This window comes from Martes martes (genome assembly GCF_963455335.1).
Source record: "Martes martes genome assembly, chromosome: 4".
Taxonomy (NCBI): Eukaryota; Metazoa; Chordata; class Mammalia; order Carnivora; family Mustelidae; genus Martes; species Martes martes.
Window position 1 is genome coordinate 52,442,787 of NC_137891.1, and position 11,145 is coordinate 52,453,931.

Consider the following 11,145-nt stretch of genomic DNA (forward strand, 5'->3'; position numbering starts at 1 on the left):
AGGGTCCTGGGATTGAGCCCCACATCTGGCTCCTTGCCTGCTTTCCCCTCTCTCTCTGCCTGCCTCTCTGCCTACTTGTGATCTCTGTCAAATAAATAAATAAAATCTTAAAAAAAAAAAAAAAGAAATTCACGACAACAAAAACAAATGGAAAGATATTCCATGCTCATGGATTGGAAGAATTAATATTATTAAAATGTACATACTACCCAAAGCAATCTACAGATTCAATACAATCCCTATAAAAATACCAATAACATCTTCCACAGAACTAGAACAAATAATCATAAAATTTGTATGGTACCACAAAAGAGCCCACAGAGCCAAGTCACTCAAGAAGAACAAAGCTAGAGGTATCACAATCCCAGATCTCACCATTTACCACAAAGTTGTAATCAAAACAGTATGGTCCTGACATAAAATGAAATCTTGCCATTTGGAACTAGAAGGTATTATGCTAAGCGAAATAAGTCAATCAGAGAAAGACAATTATCATATCTCTCTAATATGAAGAATTTAAGAGGCAGAGCGGGAGGTCGTGGTGGGTAGGGAGGGAAAAAATGAAACAAGATGGAATCGGGAGGGAGACAAACCATAAGAGACTCTTATTCTCAGGAAACAAACTGAGGGTTGCTGGGGGGTGGGGGGGGCAGGGAGAGGGTGGTTGGGTTATGGACATTGGGGAGGGTATGTGCTATGGTGAGGGCTGTGAATTGTGTAAGACTTATGATTCACAGACCTGTACTCCTGAAGCAAATAATACATTGTATATGAATAAAATAATAAAAAATGCATAGATCAATGGAAAAGGATAGTGAACTTATAAATAAACACACACTTATATGGTCAATTAATCTACAATAACACAGGAAAGAATATACAATGGTAAAAAAGACAGTCTCTTCAATAAATGGTGCTGGGAAAACTGGACAGCTACATACAAAACAATGAAACTGGACCATTTTCTTATACCATATACTACAATAAATTCAAGATGAATTAAAGACCTAATGTAACACCCGAAGCCATAAAACTCTTGGAAGAACACATAGATAAGTAATTTCTTTGACATCTTCCTTAGGAACCTTTTTCTAAAGAGGTCTCCTAAAGCAAGGTAAACAAAAGCAGAAATAAACTATTGGGACTATATCAAAATAAAAACTTTTGAACATTGGAGGAAACCATCAACAAAATGAAAAGGCAACCTATTAATGGGAGAAGATGTTCACAAATGATACAGATGATAAGTGTTTAATATCTGAAATATGTAAAGGACATACACAATTCCACACCAAAAAACCAATCTGATTAAATATGGGCAGAGGACCTGAATGGACGTTTCTCCCGAGAAGATATATAGATGTTCAAGCAACACATGAAAAGATACTCAACATCACTAATAATCAGGAAAATGCAAATCAAAACCACAATGAGATAATAGCTTATGCCCATCAGAATGTCTAGAATCAAAAAGACAAGAAATAGTGAAGTTGGTGAGGATGTGAAGAAAAAGGGACCTTTGTGCATTGTTAGTAGAAATGTGAATTGATGCATCCTCTGAGGAAAACAGTATGAAATTTCCTCAAAAAATTAAAAATAGAATAACCATATGATCCAGTAATTCCACTACTTAGTATTTATCCAAAGAAAATAAAAACACTAACTTGAAAAGATACATGCACCCCTATGTGTAATTCAACATTATTTACAATAGCCAAGATATGAAAGCAACCTAAGTGTCCACTGACAGATAGATGAATCAAGATGCAGTACAGATGTAAATGGAATATCACGGAGACATAGAAAAGGGTGAGATATTGCCATTTGTAACAATGTGGATGGACCTAGACAGTATTATAGTAAGTGAAATAAATCAGACAGAGAAATTCCATATGATGTCACTTGTATGTAGAATGTAGAAACCAAAACAAACAAATAAACAAAAAGCTGAAACATACTCATAAATATGGAGAACTAATTGTTGCAGAGGGGAGGCGTGCAGGATGGGCAAAATGGGTGAAAGGAGGTGGGAAATACAGGTCTGCAGTTATGGAATGAGTAAGTCATGGGGGTAAAACGTGCAGCATCAGGAATATAGTCCCTGGTATTGTAATAGGGCTCTACGGGGACAGATGGCAGCTACACTTGTGAGCTGAGTATCACGTACAGACTGATCCAATCACTATGTTGTATACCTGAAACTAATGTAACATTGTGTATCCAACTATATGTCAGTGAAAAAAAGATAGAGATAATTACAAAATAGGCAAATCACTTGAACACATACTCCATAAGAATATATATGCAAATAAGCAAATATAAAAGTGCTCAATATCATGTTATCCAAGAAATCCAAGTTAAAATAATAATACACCACTACACACCACAGAATGATTAGAGTGAAGCAAACCCAGCAACATCAAGAACAAACCAAATAAACCCTCAGTGATACCAAGAACTGGTAAGGATGTGAGGTGATTGACTGCATATATCCCTCCAGTGGTCCCGCCCGTTTCGAAGTTGGCAGTGATGTCCTATTTTACAGAAGCTAAATCTTTCCTGCCTTTAACTTGATCTCTCTGCAGTTCTTTCCCTTGGCTTGTTCTGTGTTTTTAAATATCACACTTAAAATCCATCTCATCGTCCACTATTTCTCAGCCCTTTTGCTGCCTTCTCTTTCTGTGGTAATGACACTGCTCTATAGCACATCTGCTCTTCTCTCAAGTCACTGAGGAAACACATGCATGCTCATGACTTCAACTACCACACCTATTTCACTGATTCCCAAACCTTGATGCAAGGCCCACATTTCCCTTCTGAGTCCTCACGCTGATTCTCCAGCTCCTTGCTGGACATTCCCTTCTGAATGTCTGCTCCTTTTATCAGCTCAACAGGTCTCTAACCAAACTAATTTCTCATCAGAATTTTTTTTAATTAATTGATTTAATAAACATATAATGTATTTTTATCCCCAGGGGTACAGGTCTGTGAATCGCCAGGTTTACACATTTCACAGCACTCATCATAGCACATACCCTCCCCAATGTCCATTTCCCCACCACCCTCTCCCGCAACCCTCTCCAGCAACCCTCAGTCTGTTTTTTGAGATTGAGTCTTTTATGGTTTGTCCTCCTCAGAATTTTCTGCTACTTTCCTATAATGTATGCATTTCCTCCCCACCACTACCTCCTGTCACTCTTAAATTAGAACTGGTTACATTTGTCATTCATTCATTCATTCATTTTTAGAATCAGTACATTTGATGTTTCCTTGACCCTAGTCTCTGACATCAAATTTATCATAACCAAAGTTTTTAATAATATGGTCCCACCTAATATTCCCATCAAATACCCAGCCAAATAACTCTCGTTCTTCACCAGGCTCTTCTAAATCTTTTCAGATGATATTCTTTCTGCGACAAATCATAATAATAGCAGTAGTAGATCTTTTAGTAATGATAGTAATAATAGATTTTTTTTATTGTAAAGAGACCCTAAGTCACAATGATTTCCCATTCCTTAGGAACTACCACCAATGCCTAGGACTGTGACTACTGTTACAACATAGATAGAAATGTGGTTCTGTCCCCTTATTAATTTAGGAAAGGACATCTGACCCAAGCAGGACAAATGAAATATACTAGGGAACTGGGCATCTTGAACCCAGTGATAAAGACTGGGAATGACTGAGAATAATTTACTATGCCATAAAGCACTTTAGGCTGGCACTAAAGAAGTCACATGCTTCTCAGGGGTGGCTGAGCTGGGCATCAGCATTCAATCCCACAAAGCTTCCAGTTTAAGAAGAATAGAAATAGGCCATATGTAATATGTTCTAATCTTTAATATGCTCTACATTATGAGTTCATATCCCTTAGGTTGTTTATTCCCTTAAATAACTCATAAAATATTTTCCTTGATAATGAAATTTCTATTAATACCTAGCATTTGTTGAACACAGTGTACCAGACATTATGCTAAATACTTGACATTTATGATATTTAATCCTCACAATAACCCAAGGAGAGGTTATTAGCCTCATTTTACTGAGGCACAGAGATGTTAAGTAGCCTAATTTCCCTGCTCAAAGTCACACAACTAAGCAATGAAACTCGTAGAGGTAGAGCTACATTCCACAGTCTTTATTTTTTTTTTTTAAGATTTTATTTATTTATTTGACAGAGATCACAAGTAAGCAGAGAGGCAGGCAGAGAAAGAGGAGGAAGCAGGCTCCCTGCTGAGCAGAGAGCCCAATACGGGCCTCCATCCCAGGACCCTGGGATCACGACCCGAGCCGAAGGCAGAGGCATTAACCCACTGAGCCACCCAGGCACCCCTAAATTCCAGTCTTAACCCATTACCTGGTGCTGCTTACCCTGGTTGCAAACTAGAATAATCTGGGAGTTGGGTTTTTTTTTTTTAAGATTTTATTTATTTATTTGAGAGAGAGAGAGAGAGTGTGTGCGCATGCATGAGAACACAAGTTGGGGGAGGGTAAAAGGGAGAGGGAGAAGCAGGATCCCCATTGAGAGGGGAACCTGATGTGGGGCTTGATCCCAGGACCCTGAGATCCTGACCTGAGCCAAATCAGACACACAACTTACTGAGGCACCTAGGTGCCCCTAAAATAACCTGGGAGTTTTTAAATACAACATTGCTGGGTCCCACTTGAGTGAATCTGATTTTCTAGTGCAGTATAGCTTAGCCATCTGTATTTTTTAAGTTTCCCAATCTATTTGACGGACAGAATTGAGAACCATTAGCTGTACATTACTGTTTCCCAGAAGTAATTGATGTCTTATAAGCAGCCAGCTCTCCCATCCACTCTCTCACTTCCACAAACCTCAGAAAGTCTCACAATATAATCTGATGTCTTAACACTGAAATGTTTTGAGTCATCCCTTTGTCACCTGGTGAGCTGGATTTGAAAATTATCGTACTAGCCTCTTTTATTTCCACAGATCAACACTAGATGGCAGACAATACATAGGGAATCATATTACTCATTTTCATTTCAGAAACATTTTTCCTTTCAATAACTTCATTAGCCAATATTTGAATTTAGCAATATAGTATTAAAATCAGGGTAACTTTTTTCATAAATTGGATTACTCTGCATTACGGGTCAACTGTATTACTTTAAGCAGAGCCATGAATGCCCTGTATATAGCATGGCCTGGATTTTAGTCCTCTTTCAACTTGAACTTTAAAAAGGGTTTTGTTCATCATAAACGTATATAAAATGAAATATTTGTTATTATTATACTTGAGAATACTTTTTCACCAGTAGATTTCAATGTTCCTGTCAAAAAATTGGCCCATTATGAAAACATTTACAAATATTCTGCTTAACTTTCTTAGGGATCTTGTCACATTTCCAGCCTACAAGGCAGAGGGAACTACAAGGATAGTTCCATATCCCATTTTCCCTTCTTAGAGGCAGTGTTTGCTTGGAAAATGGAGCTACAAAAGTGGGGTATGTGAGACTCAATATGAGTATATTAACACGATCATTTATTAGGATCTCACAACCAGCAAAGTGCCTTCACATTCCTAAGTTCAAAGGGGTCTAGCCACCTGCAAGACAGCATACCCAGGGCAGCCAAGACAAGGTACACCTATCTTGGACTTTTTCAAGGTGCAGTGGGGTTCTCCATTCTGAATTTCTTTCACTCCCTTAGGTTTTCAAGTGTTAAACAATTAATACCCTTCATCTAAAATTACATAGGATGAAAGATAGGACTGAAGAGATTTAGTTCAAACATTCTTCCTAAATACAAATAAATGATCGCCAGTGCAATGGCTCCCCAATTATCACGGATATGGTCTGGATTCCTTAATATGGATTATAAGGTTATTCAAGATCTAGCCCCGCTTTCTTTCTTTCTTTTTTTTTTTAAGACAGAGATCACAAGTAGGCAAAGAGAGAGGAAGGGAAGCAGGCTTCCCGCTGAGCAGGGAGCCCGATGCGGGGCTCCATCCCAGGACCCTGGGACCATGACCTGGGCCGAAGGCAGAGGCTTTAACCCACTGAGCCACCCAGGTGCCCTCGCCCCACTTTCTTATCTCCCAAACTTTTCACTCCCAATCCCACATATGCCACGTAAGGTCCGGCTAGATTTATTTCAGCTTCAGCAACATACCTTCTTCTGTCTCATGAACATTCACAACGAGCTGAGAGGGTTTTTTAGGTTTTCTCTCCCATCTTCCATTTTGAACTTCGTTCCAACCCATGCTTACCCCACCTTCACATGTTTAATTTCTATCTACACATTAGGTCTTAGCTTACAAGTAACTTCCTCCAGAAAGCCTCTCCTGACCACTGAAGGATGCTTTTGTTTCCTGAGTATTTTGCATTTTCCCCTTCAGATTGTTTCCCACACGGTGCTATAATCACCTCTTTCCTGTCTGTAAAGACCCCAAACACCATGGAGGCACTGTTAGTTATTTTTTTATTCTTATCTAGCTCAGTGCTTGGCAAATACCAAGTTCTCTATAGATATTTACTGAACAAGTAGGGGGAGGTCTCAACACCTAATAGCACCCTTCTTATGTCTCAGGTTTGAGAGCAGTAACTTTATGCACACCTGCAAATAATAAACTGTCTAAAACCAGCCCAAATGGTCCCTCTCCTAGAAAAACAAAAGAGCATCCCAACTAACTGATGTGAAAGACAGACCATGTATGAAACACCCCAAAATCTTGAATCATTTCAGATTCAAGGTGACAAGATGGGAGACAGGAAAAATACGATAAAATCTCTTTTGTTACAAAATTGAAATAAAGGAAACTTCACAAGATGACACAAAGTTTATGAGTATCAAGAACTTCACCACATCGAGAACTTTCAGTGATTTGGGTTCATTAATAACAGACTCAGGTCTTACAAAGAACAATTTCCATAATACAGATGAGCTCACTTCCTTTCACCTCCCCCCCAACACTGCACTTGCCTCCCCCCTCTACTACACAGTTGAAACAAGGAAACAATACAATTCCTCAAGAATAAATATAAAAGACAAGATTAACTAGATTATGTTTCTTCAAACTCATATTATGGTTTGTAGAGAAGCCTCAGTGCTGACCTAGCCCTGTAGCTTGCATACTTTGCTGACACATTTACTAAGGAGTTCTTAATTTTTGGCTCCATATAAAGATAACAGGATTGAATAGATTTTAAATCCTTTTAGTTTCTATTCTGGGCCAAGGCAAACTAGCAAAAATCAAGTTCCTGGAGAACATTATTAGGTTTCTTGTTCCCTCTTTACCAACTCTCAACATAATTACTTCCCTATAACTATATAAAAGCCATTTTGAAGGTTATTATAAGCAGCAGCCCATGGACCTCTGAAACTTATCTTGGATCTAAGAATATTCATTGTGAAATCCAAGGTCTTCTTTGTCACTCCCTAGAAGAAAGTCCTGTAGCTTTGTTGTTGTTGTTGTTTTTAAGATTTTTATTTATTTGAAAGAGAAACAGAGAAAGCACTATGGTTGGAGGGAGAGAGGGAGAGGGAAAGAGACAAGCAAGACTCCTGCGTCTGGAGACTCCTGAGTGTGGAGCCCAACGCGGGGCTTGATCCCTGGAGCCTGAGATCATGACCCCAGTGGAAGTCAGACACTTAACCAACTGAGTCCTGCAGTTCTTAACATCAAGAATAATTGTTCTTGTCCTGAGAAACTGGTTTCCTTTTATCTGACAGTTCAATAAGAATGCATTAAAATTATAAACCTCAGGATCTCACCCCAGATATATAAAATTTTAAATTCTATTGATGGGCCCTGCATGATTATAGTTTTATAAGCTTATCGGGTGATTCAGGTGTACACAGAAATTTAGGAATCCCTCTAAGAGATGAGAATTATGTAATCAAATAATTTTCTCTTCAAATTCAGCCACTGGAAAGCTTAGAAAGCAAATGTGTAGTTCACTGGTAGCAGGGTTATAGACCATTTTATTATACTTCTTAATTATTTTCCTGTTCCCCATGTTTGTGTCTTTGGTTTGTATTTATTTCTTCTTTCAGCTCAGTTCCAATTTAAATTCTCGTCATAGTACATAACCACATAAGCCATCTTAAATTCTTTTTGGACCATGACAAGGAGCATGATAGGCAGGGAGCCAGACAAATATGTAAATAATGATCACACTCAGCTTCTGTAGAGAAAAAAATATTCTTGGCAGTTGGTGAGAGTTACCATCCTTGGCTGACGTGGAGAAAGCCCCGTGCACGTGTGCGCATACACACACGTGTACACACATACACACTCGGTCATGTTGGGGGAAAGGGCAGAGGAGGCCACGCGTGTGAATTAAAGAACTATTGTACTTCAGCTTTTCAGGGAATCATTTTTGAATTTTTCTATCAAAAAGCAACTATACTTCTTTGCCGTTCCTCATTAAACTTGTGGTACATGTACCAGCTAGAAAACTCATGTCTGAAACGGCAACATGGATGGATGTTTTGATTAGACTATGCTTCTCTCCACTGGACCCTTTCTGGGTTGGTCCCAACCCTTTGCATCTTAATCTCTGCCTTGTCTTCTTTTACTGAATCCCCAAAGAATGCAAAGAAGGCACACATTTACAGGAATTTTAGAGAGTGATTCTCAGAATTACCGGAAGGGAGGGGGACTGTAGGTTGTTTTGATATGTTTCAATGAGGGACATGCACCCTCTGCCCTTCTGTCTTTACTACAACCTTCTGTCTTTACTACAACCATCAGCCTTTGAGAATCACTGTAATTGGGGCTGAGCCTGGGAACTGTAACATATGGGTAACTGTTTGCTTTATTTAGCTGAGTGGCTGATCATGTGTCTGTGGCTGGGTGAAACCAGATTTTTGTCTCCTCTTTTACTCTCCTCAGTCATTCCCAGGAGGAGGTTCTGGTGAGACCACAGTTTGAGACATCTCAGCTAAATGACCTCAGGGAGCCTTTGATATAGCCAGACACCAGCTCTCTGTTCTAGAAATCAGGCTTGAGGCTGTTAGGCTCCAGTGCATTTTCTGGTTTTTCACTTTTTGGATATCTAGTTGTCATACAGCTCGATCTGTTCTGAAACATTAAGTGATGGCTAGTCTTCACCACACCAAGATCAGCTTTATAAGAATTGGCTGAGAACTGGGTCAGTGCGATCCAGCTAAAAACCCTAGAGTCTGATAAATCTAACTCGGAAATGTTCTTCAGTGCTCTGTAGGTCAACACAATGTTTGTCAAGCTGCTACTAAATTTTGAGATAAGTATTAAGCAAAAGGGCCACCCGAAGGCAAGATCCTTCAATACAGCCAACATTCTGAGAACCTACTTTGTATAAGGTAAGGGCTACGTAAGGTGATCTGCAGACAAGAAGGGCATGAAGTTGGGGCACCTGGGTGGCTCAGTGGGTTAAAGCCTCTGACTTCGGCTCGGGTCATGATCTCAGGGTCCTGGGATCGAGCCCCACATCGGGCTCTCTGCTCAGTGGGGAGCCTCCTCCCCCCCCCCCCCCGCCTCTCTGCCTACTTGTGATCTCTGTCTGTCAAATAACTAAATAAAATCTTTAAAAAAAAAAAAAAAGAAGGGCATGAAGTTAATAACGAGAGCCGGCATTAGCCAGCATTTAGAGAGCATCGGGCAATTAACACATATACTTTAATTTGAAGAAGTTGAGCATTACTCACTTTTTACCATAAGATAATCAAGTCCAGAATGGATAAGAAGCTTGCCCAAAGCCACGTAGATAGGTGTTAGAGCTACGATCCAGAGCTGCTATTTTTCCCTACCCAATGGAAGGCACCCCTTCCAGCATGATGTGTGTGGGGGGTGCATGTGCCTAGGGGGGAGGGGGCTAATGTGTGAATGTGTAATAAGGTATGTAAATCAACAACTACAATACCAAGAGGAAGAAAATAAGGATTTATGATGGGAGAAACACCGACACGGTGCTATGAAGAGATGGAAAGAGACACTCTCAGGAGGAGTTGGAAACTGGCTTTTGAATGGAGTCAAAGGCCGTAAGAAATGGATGGGATTGGGAAAGATGGGGTGGAGACTGGCACCTGGAGATAGGAGAGGACTGGCTGGTCGAAGAGAGGGGGAGTTCTCCAGTTTAGTGGGCATTCAGGGTAAGTCCAAGGGCCCATTGGAGAGAGCTCTGGAGGCGCAGCTGGGCCAGGGGGTATCTCTAATTTGCTAATGGACTACTCACAGGTGTTGGGCAGCAGAGAGATTGACAGCAGTTGTGCTTAAAAAGGCGAATGTGCAGATTGCATACCGGAATGGTATTTGAAAAGCATGGAGGCCCGTTAAAAGGATTTCAAAGACGCCGAAGAAAGAGTGAGGGCAACTTGACTGTGGGCAGCGGGAACTCATGGGTGGGGGACAGATCCAAAACCCCAAGTCAGGACTTTGTTAATGATTAGAAAGAGTAGGAACAGATTTGGGGAGGAGTTCAGTTTGGGACGTGTAGAGCTTCAAGCAAGAGTGGGAAATTCACTCAGAGGTGCCCAGAGGGCAGTGGGGATAGCCCCCTACAGCTAGGAAAAGGAGATTTAGTAAAATGTGAGACATGTTTGCATAGAGGTCCACAGGAGAAGTTTCCGCGCTGTAGGAGAAGATGGAGTGGCAGAAAGGCAGGAGGAAGAGATTGAGAGACTAGATGGTGGTTATCAGCTGCAAACACAGTCCGGCTGGGAAGAAAAAATAAACGTGCAATGAAGGAACTGTCGTGTAGGATTAACTGGCAAACTCACCTTTACAGAACTACTCCCCATACACAAACACTTAAACAGGGAAGATCCCTGTGATCTTAAGAAAGATTGGACAACAGGCTAGGCCTCCTGATTTGTGATATTTAGGATTCCCTTGGGTTGTTTCTTGTGGTTGTGTAATAACAGCCCGAAATAACTTCTGTTTCTCCTTTTGGTTTGGTTTATTTACTAGGTCTTGTCTACTAGGAGCAGACAGCAGCAATTCCTCTTTAAAACACAAGCCTAGAGGGTAGGCTGAGTGAGATCCACCCTACAAGAAGTTCCTGCATCTAGTACTTTTTCCTGCTCTCCCTAGCGCCTGAAGGTGATCCCTGCTTCATCACCAAGGAATGACCTGGGCATTGCTGCAACCTGAGCAAACATTTATTCCAGCCAGAAGCACTTCAAATGGCAAG